Here is a 12,307-nt window from a genome sequence, read left to right on the forward strand (position 1 = left end):
AATAGAAGAGGAAGTAACACTTCCCAGCATTTTACAAGGTGAGCATCTTCCAGATGAAGACATTCCAAGCAAAGTAATTATGGTCCCATTTCCTTGTTAAGCATAGATGCAAAACTCCTCAGCAAAAACATTAGCAAGTGGAACCCAAAATATGTTAGTAGAATAACAGATGACAAAGAGACTCTGTATCCCTCGACTTTTTTTTTTTTTTTTTTTGGTGGTACCAGGGATCAAACTCAGGAACTTGCACTTATTCCACTGAGCTATCTTCCCAGCCCTGTATCCCGTAGACTTAACCTTGACTGCAAAACCAGAGCAGCCCTAGAAGAACCCCTAAAATGTAACAGTGTCCAGGATACATGATTTACACCTATTACACTACCATCAAATTTTTCCCTTGGATTAAACTGTTACTCTATTTATGGACAATTCTGAGACTTGTGATTGACTGGGGTTCTCATTGCTCTTTGACTACTAGAAAAATTAGAGCCCAAGTTATGGCCTAATAAATATATAAAACTGTGTGGGTTGCATTTTGTCCATTAATCCAACCTCTGGCTTCCTTACACCCCTACCCTTGAGACTATCCTATTTAAAAAATTTTTTATATCATTTATATTTTATAAGATGCTCCAAGTCCTTTGTTGAGTGAGATAGGATTTGACAGATGATTGATATATTACTATGGTTCTTCGGTAGACCAGCAAGCCCATATGCTAATAATAACCCCCAGGATATTTGAGGGGTCAGATGTTGAAAACTATGTGCTATTACAAATATTTTGAAGAGCAAAATGGATATGTGATATTATTAAATTCCACAATTAAAATGTCAGACCTATGCACAGAATTAAATCCTGGAGCTCTCTGCTATATTTCTAAGGAGACATATATCCTTGGTTTGGGTCAGTAATAATTTAAAATTGGTCCTTCTGGAATTTAGGGAACATTTGAGCAAAGGTTGAGAGGAGTAGGAATTTCAATAAATGTAGTTTTTTAATTGGCTGTAGTCCAGATGTCTCTGCTAAATTTCTTTAAAGCTACAAGAAATAAGGTTATTTTAAGAGATAGTCATGAAGTTTTTTATTGTTTTCATTCATAAAAAAGCCAGGGAGACAGCTCAGTGGAATAAGTGCTTCTCTGGCAAGTACAAGGTCCTAAGTTCAATAACTGGTACCACCAAAAAAAAAAAAAAAATCATTCATAAAAAGGAAAAATAAATATATTCTCTTTATCCCAGAGTTGGCATATTTCAAAAAAACAACTAAACTGTAGCAGCTCATTTTATGTACCAATTTGAAAATGTTTATGGATGAGATAACATGTAAATCAGTAAACTTGGAGTAAATGGATTGCTCTCTATAATATGGGTGGACCTTACACAATTAGGTGAAGGCCTAAAGGGAACAAAAGGACCAGCTGCCCCAAGCAAGAGGGAAATATCTAGGCCTTTGGCTCTGGGACTGGAACTGCACTGTGTTCTCTCCTCATTCTCTACCCTGTTGTTTCAAACTTGGGACACTGGACTTGCCTGCCTCTGTAACTGCATGAGTCAATTCTTATGATAAATCTTCTACATATACACATCTACATCTTATTTGCTTTATTTCTCTAGAGAGCCCCAACTCATACAAACTCACAAACAACACTCTGGTTGCTCTTCAGATGCTATAAATCTTTCACCTTTTACAAACCCATAAACAAAAACAAAGCAGTATGATCTACTTTAGATTATGGTAAGCCATCAATTCTATTTTATGTCAATACAACTCTGAAATGCAGAAAATATATGGATCTGTTTTTCATTTTGATAGAAAAGGAAAATAAGGAATTTTCCCAAAGTACTGTCAAGTCTTGAAGGAGGGATGATTGAACGTGCTTCAGAATAATCTCAGAAAAACATTGCTTGAAATATTACCCTGAGGGTCACATGCAAGTGTTGTTTAAGGAGTTTGTCAGTGGAGTGTGATGCTTGGTTGTGAGTAGCTGAAATCACTAGAGACAGTGGATTAAACAAACTAATTTTTTTCACAAAAATAATGCCAGGAAGTAGAGAATCTGAGGCAAGACCACAAAGCCAGGAGGGCCTCAGACCTAGTGTCAGCCGTATTCACATGTGGCTTTCACACGCACAGCCATCCCATGGAAAAAGGTGATGGCTCTATCTATACTGTAGTTTCCACATACCACAGCCATGGTACAGTGATGGACAAAACTCCTGTAACCTGCTTCTTTTAAAGAGCTTTCCAAAACCCATCCCAAGAAATCCTGCTTATAAGTCTATACCCAGGCTAAATCATTTCTTTTACCCTACAGAAGAGAAAAGTAGTTGGGTACATTGTCACCTTGAATTGCTGTGGCAAACAGAAACACTGAAATGACACCCAAGATTTGGAGGCAGATGTATTTACGAAGACAGGCACTGATCAGTATCATTCCAAAAATACCAGGCCCTTATCTCCCATGCTTTAGAGCTTATATGGGATAAGCAATCAGGAAGTACTGAGGCAGGGCCAGGAAGATAGCTCAGTAGAATAAGCGCTTGCCTGGCAAGTGCAAGGGCCTGAGTTCAATCCCCAGTTCCACCAAAAAAAAAAAAAAAAGGAAGTACTGAGGCAAAATGGCTCGTCAGTTGGGGGATTGGTTCTTATAATATATATCATAGTGGCCAGTTACGCATCACAGTGACCAGCCATTTCTAGGTAACAAAGGTAACAGGGACCATAACTATTACCTGGGCGACTAACAAGTATACTGAAGGGAGGAGCCATCTTCTTCTATAGAACCTGAGAATCTGTTAGTAATGAGGAATAGGGTGGCACCTGGCAGCACCTACACTCATAATTAAGTGGGGATTTGGTGTGCTTCTGTGTCTGAATTTATCAAGCCTCTCTGTGTCTTTTGAGTGGAGGACAGGGAACTAGCAAGGAAAACTTCCAGGTTTGCCAGTTACCTAGCTTCCCACCTCTGGACACACCAGCGCTGTGAGGACTAGGGGTCTGAAGGTCATCCTGTGTCACTGAAGGGTCTGTTCTTCCGATGTACTTCAGTGGAAGGAGACGACCGGGTGTGAGCGCTGTTCAGTGGCCAGGACTCACCTCCTCAGCCAGGCGGAGAATCAATCTGGGGCCATGGGTCCATTGTGGGTGATCCTTATGCTCTCCACATTTTTTAATCTTTATTTTAGTGAGAATCTATAAAGAAAATGATTTCCTATGTAGTATAGACCAAACTCTTGTAATAGGGTATTTAGTTGAAGGATATCGTGACAGATTCTGATGTTACTTGAGGTGTTTCTCACCTTGACCTGCGCAGGCACGCTCCTCGGGATTATATGGGCTGTTTGCCTTTAAGACTCTACGGTGGCCGGCAGGTAGGAGCCGGCCGTCTGCAGAGGCGCCATTTTGTGGAGCGGTTCTGGGGCCCAGACCCGCAACGACCGCTGCGTCGGTCCCTCCTGGCGAAAAACTAAACTTTGAACCCTTTGAAGCCTTTTGCCAGCTCTTCAGTGGGACAATGAGTTCAGACAAGCGAGTGAGCAGAACGGAACGGAGTGGAAGATACGGTTCCATCACAGACAGGGATGACCGCGATGAGCGCGAATCCAGAAGCAGGCGGAGGGACTCTGATTATAAAAGATCAAGTGATGATCAGAGAGGTGATCGATATGACGACTATCAGGACTATGATAGTCCAGAGAGAGAGCGTGGAAGAAGGAACAACGACCGCTATGAAGATGGGTACCATTCAGATGGTGAGCATGACTGCAGGCCTGACATCGGGGATGAGAGAGAGAGCAAGACCATCATGCTTCGCGGCCTCCCCGCCACCATCACAGAGGGCGATATTCGAGAAATGATGGAGTCCACTGAAGGACCTCGGCCTGCAGATGTGAGGCTGATGAAAACAGGTGTAAGCTCTGGTTTCGCCTTCCTGGAGTTTTATCACTTGCAAGATGCTACCAGCTGGATGGAAGCCAATCAGAAGAAGTTGGTGATTCAAGGAAAGCACATTGCAATGCACTATAGCAATCCCAAACCCAAGTTTGAAGATTGGCTTTGTAATAAGTGCTGCCTTAACAATTTCAGGAAAAGACTGAAATGCTTCCGATGTGGAGCAGACAAGTTGGATTCTGAGCAGGAAGTGCCCCCTGGAACCACAGAGTCCGTTCAGTCTGTAGATTACTACTGCGATACAATCATTCTTCGGAACATAGCTCCACATACTGTAGTAGATTCCATAATGACAGCGCTGTCTCCCTACGTGTCGTTAGCTGTCCATAATATTCGTCTCATAAAAGACAAGCAAACCCAGCAGAACAGAGGCTTTGCCTTTGTGCAGCTGTCTTCTGCGATGGAGGCCTCTCAGCTTCTTCAGATATTACAGAGTCTCCATCCTCCTTTGAAAATTGATGGGAAAACTATTGGGGTTGATTTCGCAAAAAGTGCCAGAAAAGACTTGGTCCTCCCAGACGGCAATCGGCTTAGCGCCTTCTCTGTGGCTAGTACAGCCATTGCCGCTGCTCAGTGGTCATCTACCCAGGCTCAAGGTGGCGAAGGAGGCAGTATTGATTACAGTTACTTGCAACCAGGCCAGGATGGTTATGCTCAGTATGCACAGCACTTACAGGATTACCAGCAGTTTTATCAGCAACAAGCTGGTGGTTTGGAATCTGATGCATCCTCTGTATCAGCAGTGACCATCACCTCTGCAGTGGTAGTGTCCCAGAGTCCCCAGCTGTACAGTCAGACCTCCAATCCACCCGGCTGTCCGACTGAGGAAGCGCAGCCTAGCGCTAGCACAAGTACACAGGCTCCAGCTGCTTGCCTCACTGGTGTAGTTCCTGGTACCAAATATGCAGTACCAGACACAGCCACATACCAGTATGATGAATCTTCAGGGTATTATTATGATCCAACAACAGGACTCTATTATGACCCCAACTCACAATACTACTATAATTCCTTAACACAGCAGTATCTTTACTGGGATGGAGAGAAGGAGACCTATGTGCCAGCTGCAGAGTCTAGCTCCCTCCAGCAGGCAGGCCTGCCTCCCACAAAAGAAGGGAAAGAAAAGAAGGAAAAACCCAAGAGCAAAACAGCACAACAGATCGCCAAAGACATGGAACGCTGGGCTAAGAGTTTGAACAAGCAGAAAGAAAATTTTAAAAATAGCTTTCAACCTGTCAGTTCTCTGAGGGAAGAAGAAAGGAGAGAATCTGCAGCTGCAGATGCTGGCTTTGCGCTCTTTCAGAAAAAGGAAGCATTCTCCGAAAGGCAGCCACTCATCCCAGAATTGGCACGAAATGGAGATGAGGAGAATCCCCTCAAAAGGGGTCTGGTTGCTGCATACAGTGGCGACAGTGACAATGAGGAAGAGCTGATAGAAAGACTTGAGAGTGAGGAAGAAAAGCTTGCTGACTGGAAAAAGATGGCCTGCCTGCTCTGCCGTCGCCAGTTCCCTAACAGAGATGCTCTGATCAGGCACCAGCAGCTCTCTGACTTACACAAGCAAAACATGGACGTCTACCGACGATCCAGGCTGAGCCAGCAGGAGCTGGAAGCCTTGGAGCTGAGGGAAAGAGAGATGAAATACCGAGACAGAGCTGCCGAAAGACGAGAGAAGTATGGCATTCCAGGGCCTCCAGAGCCCAAGCGCAAGAGGCAGTTCAGTGCAGGCACTGTACATTATGAGCAGCCCACCAGAGATGGCATTGACCGCAGTAACATTGGCAACCAGATGCTGCAGGCCATGGGCTGGCGGGAAGGCTCAGGCTTGGGAAGAAAGTGCCAGGGCACCACAGCTCCAACTGAGGCCCAAGTCCGGCTAAAAGGAGCTGGCCTAGGAGCCAGTGGCAGTGCATGTGGGTTGTCGGGGGCTGACTCCTACAAAGACGCTGTTCGGAAAGCCATGTTCGCACGGTTTACTGAGATGGAGTGAGGCTGAGGAAAATGACCATGAGCACAAGGAGTGGGCTGTGTCCTAGATAAAGTCTTACCACCGTCTGGAGTGCCTTGTGCTTTTAACAGTTTCTAGGGTGAAGCACTCCATTTCTGCAGGGTTCTCCTTCCCACCACACAGGGAGCTCCTTTATATGGGCTGTCTGGTGAAGGGCCTTTTATCCTTCCCACCTGAGGGCTTGTAAGCAGACCACAGGGGATGTGGACCTTTTATACTTGGTGCACATAGTGTAATATAGTGCAGTTTACATGCGTAGTCTGTGTTATGGCCCCTCCTTCCTGGGAACTTTACTGACACCAAAGCCACCTCTCATTTGTCATTGTGATGTCTTTCTTTGGCAGAAGCCTTGCGTATATTTGTATATTACGTATTTGTACAGAATTTTGGAAGATTTGCAGCTTCTGGCTCCTTTACAAAAGAAATACCTTGAAAATGGAAAAAAAAAAACCAAAAAAAAAAAACAAAAGAAGAAGACTATAGTGCTGAAGTTGAGAAACCTGCTCCAATGTCTCTGAGCAAAAGGCTTAAAAATGGGAGCAAACTGGCACTGCTGCTGTGCACTGGCAGGACTCACGTAATCGGCGGCTGCGGAGGTGATGCCGAGACCCTTGGCCTTGGCACAGAAGACCAAGGACATCACAAATGCTGAGAAGCAACATTGCCTTAAGAGAATGGGGCTCAGAACAGGCCTTGGACAATGTGTTTGGAGTCCGCTAAGAGCACCCTCTGCTCTCTGCATCTGCTAATGCTGGAGACAAACACCAGGGGGCGCAGTAGGAGAGCCAGGCTAAACAGGAAGGGAACCCACAAAAATTTAAGAAATGTGGCTGGTGGTGGTCTGTCTTATCATACTGCTAGATTGCCAACATCTAGATCACTGCTTTGGTACATTTTGGGGTCTTATTTTCAAGGCTGAAAGCAAAAAGAATAAATAAATGAGTGCACTTGGGTCAGACAAAAATGATTACTATGTGAATTCTCCCACCATCTCCTGCCCCATCCCCTGGGTTTCTACATGCTTGACTTCTGTTACTGGTGATTTTTACTTTCTACTTTTTTAATTTGTTTCTCCACATAAGGGGATTTCTTCTGTTGATGAATAGAAGTTATTTGGACTTTGTGATGGAAAATGGAGAGAAGGATGGAATTTGAGAGATTGGCCGGGAAGAAAGGAAAGTAGCTTGATAGAAGACAACTTATTGGCATGTAAGTGCAAATTCCTCCACTCGTCAGAAGCCCGCCTCCTCTTCTATCCTCTGGCATGTTCATTAATGAGTCCTACAGGCACGCCAAGGTCTCTTTAGGAGTTGCACCACCTCTAAATATAAATGCATAGTAATGAATGAGAAGCTCTGGACAAAAATCACTAAATTAGTAGAAATAGTGTTATGCTAAAGTGTAAAGGCATTTTAAGGAAAGAGATTCTAGAGTTGTAGTAGGGTGTGTGGGAAATGCTGTATCTTGGTGGTGTTAGTGTATCCCGAGATCCCCCCAAACCAGTGAATTCCCTCTGGCTGCATTTCTTGAAAGTGAGGCTGTTCTGATACTAAGATACTAAGATATTATAAGCCTCTGGTTTAAGAGGCTTACAGGATGAAGTAATGAAGGAATAAAAGGCATGAAAAAATGATAATGTGTTTCATTTTCTTTTATATTCTAATATGAGGAATTCTTGGCAGAAAGAGAAAAATAGAGGCTGTTAGATTTTTCCTGAGAAGAGAGATTAATTTTCTACTGGGTCACTGACCTGCAGAAAGGCTAGAGCCCGAAGAAACTTTGAGAGGGATCCAAGCCACTTGCTGCAATCTTGATTTACAGCCTGGGCCTTCTTTTCAATAAAAGATGTGCCTGGGGAAAGACATATGTCCAACTCTGTAGTCAGGCTTTGAAATGAAAGCTGGAATAGGAGAACAGTTAAAGGGAAAAAGCACAACAGAACATTTAAGAAAGAGCTATCTTGAAATTCTGTCTTAAAAATTCTCTGCCAGGAACTTGTTAATATCACCTTCAAACTCTTCTTTCTTGTATATTTGTCAGGGTTCTATAAAGAAGCATAATCAATAGGATGTATATAAATAGACAACGATTTATTTTAAGGAATTGGCTCACATAATCATGAAAGTTGGCAAGTCTGAAATTTCCAGGCTGGAGATGCTGGAAACAGTTGATGCTGCAATCTGGAATCTAAAGGCAGTCTGGAAGAGAACTCCTTCCAAATACAAAAGAACAAAAAAAAAAAAAAAAAAAAAAAAGAAAGAAAGAAAAGAAAAAGAAAGAAAAAATCCCCAGGAATTCCTTCTTCGGTGAATCTCTGTCCTTCTGTCTTTGCTCTTAAAGCTTTCAACTGATTGCATGAGGCCCACCCACACAAAGGTCACTCTGCTGCACTCAAAAGTCTATTTAAATGTTAATCACATGTAGAAATACAGTGACATCTAGACTTGTGTTTGACTAAGTAACTGGCCTCCATAGCCTCATTGAGTTGACAAACTAACAATTATACCCTCACCTCTTCCAAAGCTCAACATAGAACAATAAAAACAATTAAAAATTCTGTTTTAAAAATTCTCTGTCAGGAACTTACTAATATCTCAATTAATAAGAACAATTGTCTTTTGGGTATGGATGTAGCAATCCCACAAGAGCAGAAAGCCATTTGATTATGTTGGAAAGGTTAGAGAGCAAGGGCTAATGGAGTATGAATTCAAGAAAAGGAGTTGAGAGCAAATTCTGGCTCTTGTTAGAAAGAAACACATGAAGAGGAGCATGTTCTGGCTCTTAAAACGCTGGGTAATATGATTGTGTTGAACAAGGAGGAGTAGACTGAAGTCATTATTTGTGTTTATGATCACCTAGCATCTTTAGACCCATTGTAGTCATTTTCTCTTACCCAAATTATTCTTCTCACCTTTCTACCTGTGCAAAACTCTTATTTGGGAGTGAAGAAAAGGAAGTGTAGGTACAGTGAAGAATGGATGGTATGGGTGAAGGTGGGGTGGAAGATTCCCATATTAAGCTACGGCAGCCATGGAAGAGCTCCTGTCAAGTCCCATCCCTAAGAGCCCAAGCCATTGTGTCCGCATTGGTGTCACCCCGTAAATGTGGGTTAAGCCTTATTTCTGACTGCATAGCCTCAAATGCTGTTTCTCTGAGCTAACTTGACACCTTTCAATACCCTTTGTCAAATAGTAGTTCTGCTTAAATTGAACCTATCCTGTTTGTTACTAGGAGTACTGTCTTACAGTAAATATACAAATAGTATTTATGTATCTATAGATACTCAAATATCTGTCCTTATAGATAAGTAGGTAATAAAACCTTTTGCAATTACAAGCATGAATTACTTATATGAAAACATATTCCTCTTGGTTTTCAATTTTTCTTTTCCCTGGAAAGAAGATCAACTTCTTCAGATACTTGACTTCTAAAAATATAAGGAAGACTTGAATAATGTTTGGATAAGAAAGTAAAGCACAGCACTTTATAAGTTAAATTAAGAAATCTGTTCCTCTAAGTCAAGGCTAATGCTATTATATTTCACAGCACCTCTCAGTGACTTTCCTTAATTACATTGGCTATAAATTGTTTTCCTAATGTGATTCAAGATGAAATAAAAAATTAAAAATATAGCAACATCGAAGGAAAGAGAGGTTCCAGCCTTCTGAGCCACAGTGGTCCACCCATTATCAGTCTTGCATTAGAGCTGTGGGGTTCTTTCCAGCCATCCTTGGCTAGACTTTTAGAGTCTGAGTTGGATGAGTGGAAAATAGACACATAGATCATTAGAACTATCCCCAGAAGCCAGAGATTATTCACTGAGAAAGAGTCATATTGTTCCAGACAGTCCAAGTGCCACAAGCCTCGCTACTTTCCAGGCACCACTGGGCAGGAAGAAAGAGGCTCTGCCACCTCTTTACTCACAGGACCTGGCCGAGGCCACATGGGCAAGGAAAGCCTGGATCACCCAGCTAAGTGTGCCCACCCCTTCTTTCATCTCTTTCAGAATTTACAAGTGTGCTTGGGTGAACACAGACCCCACTGCTCCTAAGCCTGTAGAGGAAAGGAATTCTTTACTCTCTATCAAAAAGCACACAGTCTACTTATCTTCTGTTCTTTTATGCCCTCCCTCCAAAGGCAGAGGGGACTTAGCTAGTCCGTGAGCACCTCTTTCTCTTTTCTTCTATGCTGCCAACCTCCAGATGTTGTGCCTGTCAGCCCTCCTACACCTAGACTTCTTGGTTTCAGTTGTAGGTCTTGTTCTTGTTACAGAGGCTTATGCTATATATGTGTGCCAATGACTCGGTGGATACATCTTTTACAAAAGGAGGGTTTGGGGAAAACTACCTCAAATCTAAAGCTGTTTTGTGTTTCCTGTATCTTATTTCATAATTCATTGGAACTTTGGAAGGGCATATACAATGACAGATATGGGGAGAAATGGGCAGTGTAACACCCTCAGCAATAAATCAAGTCAGCTAATTTAATATTCTTTAACCCATGCTGTTCAAACTTACTAATAAAAAACCAGACCAGATGACACACTGTAGATTGCCAGAGTTTGCGAAATGAAAGAGCATCTGATTGCTTTCATATAGACCATGAGAGAGGAATATAGTATTAGCCTTCAGGTGGCCAGAAAAATTTCAGACACAGAATTGACTTCCTATATATCATATCAGGCCTAAAACACTATTAGGAAACCACTCATCAGCTGTATTAAGGTCTAGGGACTGCAGATGATGAAGACAAAACCAGGTAAGGCTCTACGCATTAGCAGGTTGGTACAAATATTTCAGTTTTTATCAGTTTACAAAGGTTTAGAAAGATGTCTGTGGTGTGTTTGTGGGTGCTGGGCCTCTTCTGGTCCCCTTTCTTTCAAAGTAAAGAAGAAAGGCATAGAGTCCAACTAAACCTTTTCTAGTTTAAACCTCAGAACATCAAAGGAGGAATTTCCACCGATGAAGTTTAGTACAATCATTTTCATTAGAAGGTCATGCTTGCTACTCAGAACATGTGCAGAGGACGAAGCTGAGGCAGATTGCTACCCTTGTGGGGAAGGAGTAGTCAACTGCCAAACATGGAAGCCAGCCACGGATCTGGGCACTAGGCCGACGGGAAAAGTGGAAAGCAAAATAAAGCTGTTGCAATTTAATCCTTGGATCGAAGGCCACATTTAGAATACCCTTATAACTAACAATCTGTACCACATTTAGATTACCCTTATAACTAACAATCTGTACAGAGCTACCTGAATTATCCAGTTTGATGCACAGAAGAGGTCCTAAAATTGACTGGCAGAGAAACTGATTTAGGGCACAGAGAAAGGCCCTGAGTCAGCAAACCCTCTGTGATCTTTCAGAAAGTCTGGTTTTCCCTCGTGCAGTGGAGAAATTACAACACTCTCAGAGGTGTTTTGCGACACCTAATTGAAAAAACTTGCTTTTTTAAATGTTCTTTATTATATAGGTTGGCACAGACATCATTTTGTCACAAAAATGTTGTTTGAGTAGAAGTGCAGTCTATAAAAGAGAGGTAATCTTCATCCTGTGATTGCAGTTTAAGCACTAAGGAAGTATTTCTTCTGTTTTCTCTTTTATTTTCAAATTCCCCCACCTCCAGAAAGAAGCTCATCTGAATACCCACTTTGTTTGGACTTCATATGGAAATAGTTCTGACCACTAATTATTCTACAAAATAATAAAATTATACATGGAGGGGAGGAAGAGAAAGGAGAATAGCCCAGAAACTTCTATATGGGAACATTTCTTTGTAGTTAATGACCTGATTCAAAAGCTGTAAGCCCCATAATTATCATTAATCAAAATTTAGAAAGTTTTAATCTTATATTCTGGTGGGAAAAAATAGATGATATATGAATAGAAAAATATAAAACTAATTACTTTCAGTGAACTACAAATTTGGAAATATGTGAGACCTGAAATCAGGTAAACCCATGACGTTTTAGGGCCTGAATTGTTATACTACAATTAGTGCTTTTTCTCTTGGTCTTCAACTTGGATTAAAAACTACAAGTTCAAAGAGATGTTTGTTTTGAGTTTCTAGTGGGTCCAACGTGTAAGCCAGTCTAAGTGTGCTGGTTATAAAGTGCTCTTGTAGTGGCAGTATTTTCAGCAAGGCCAGCATTGTTGGTCACCAGATTTGAGGATGTGTGCTCAAATGATACTTTTAAAATTCACCAGACCAGTAATAATGTGATGGCATTTAACCTGATCCTCAGGCACGGTTCTCTCTCCCCACTACGCTCCGTTCACATAGTTACACACTCATAAAAGCCCTTTTCATTCTTTTCTGTGCCTGTTCAACTGGAAAGCACTATTAATGGT

The 12,307-nt window shown here is 42.0% G+C and overlaps 1 pseudogene; it reads left to right on the forward strand.

Moving 5' to 3' along the window:
* The first annotated feature begins 3,515 nt into the window (after positions 1-3,515).
* On the forward strand, positions 3,516-5,942 carry LOC101563163 (annotated as a pseudogene).
* The last annotated feature ends 6,365 nt before the right edge of the window (positions 5,943-12,307 follow it).

Source organism: Octodon degus, unplaced genomic scaffold (genome assembly GCF_000260255.1).
Source record: "Octodon degus isolate 3935 unplaced genomic scaffold, OctDeg1.0 scaffold00109, whole genome shotgun sequence".
NCBI lineage: Eukaryota > Metazoa > Chordata > Mammalia > Rodentia > Octodontidae > Octodon > Octodon degus.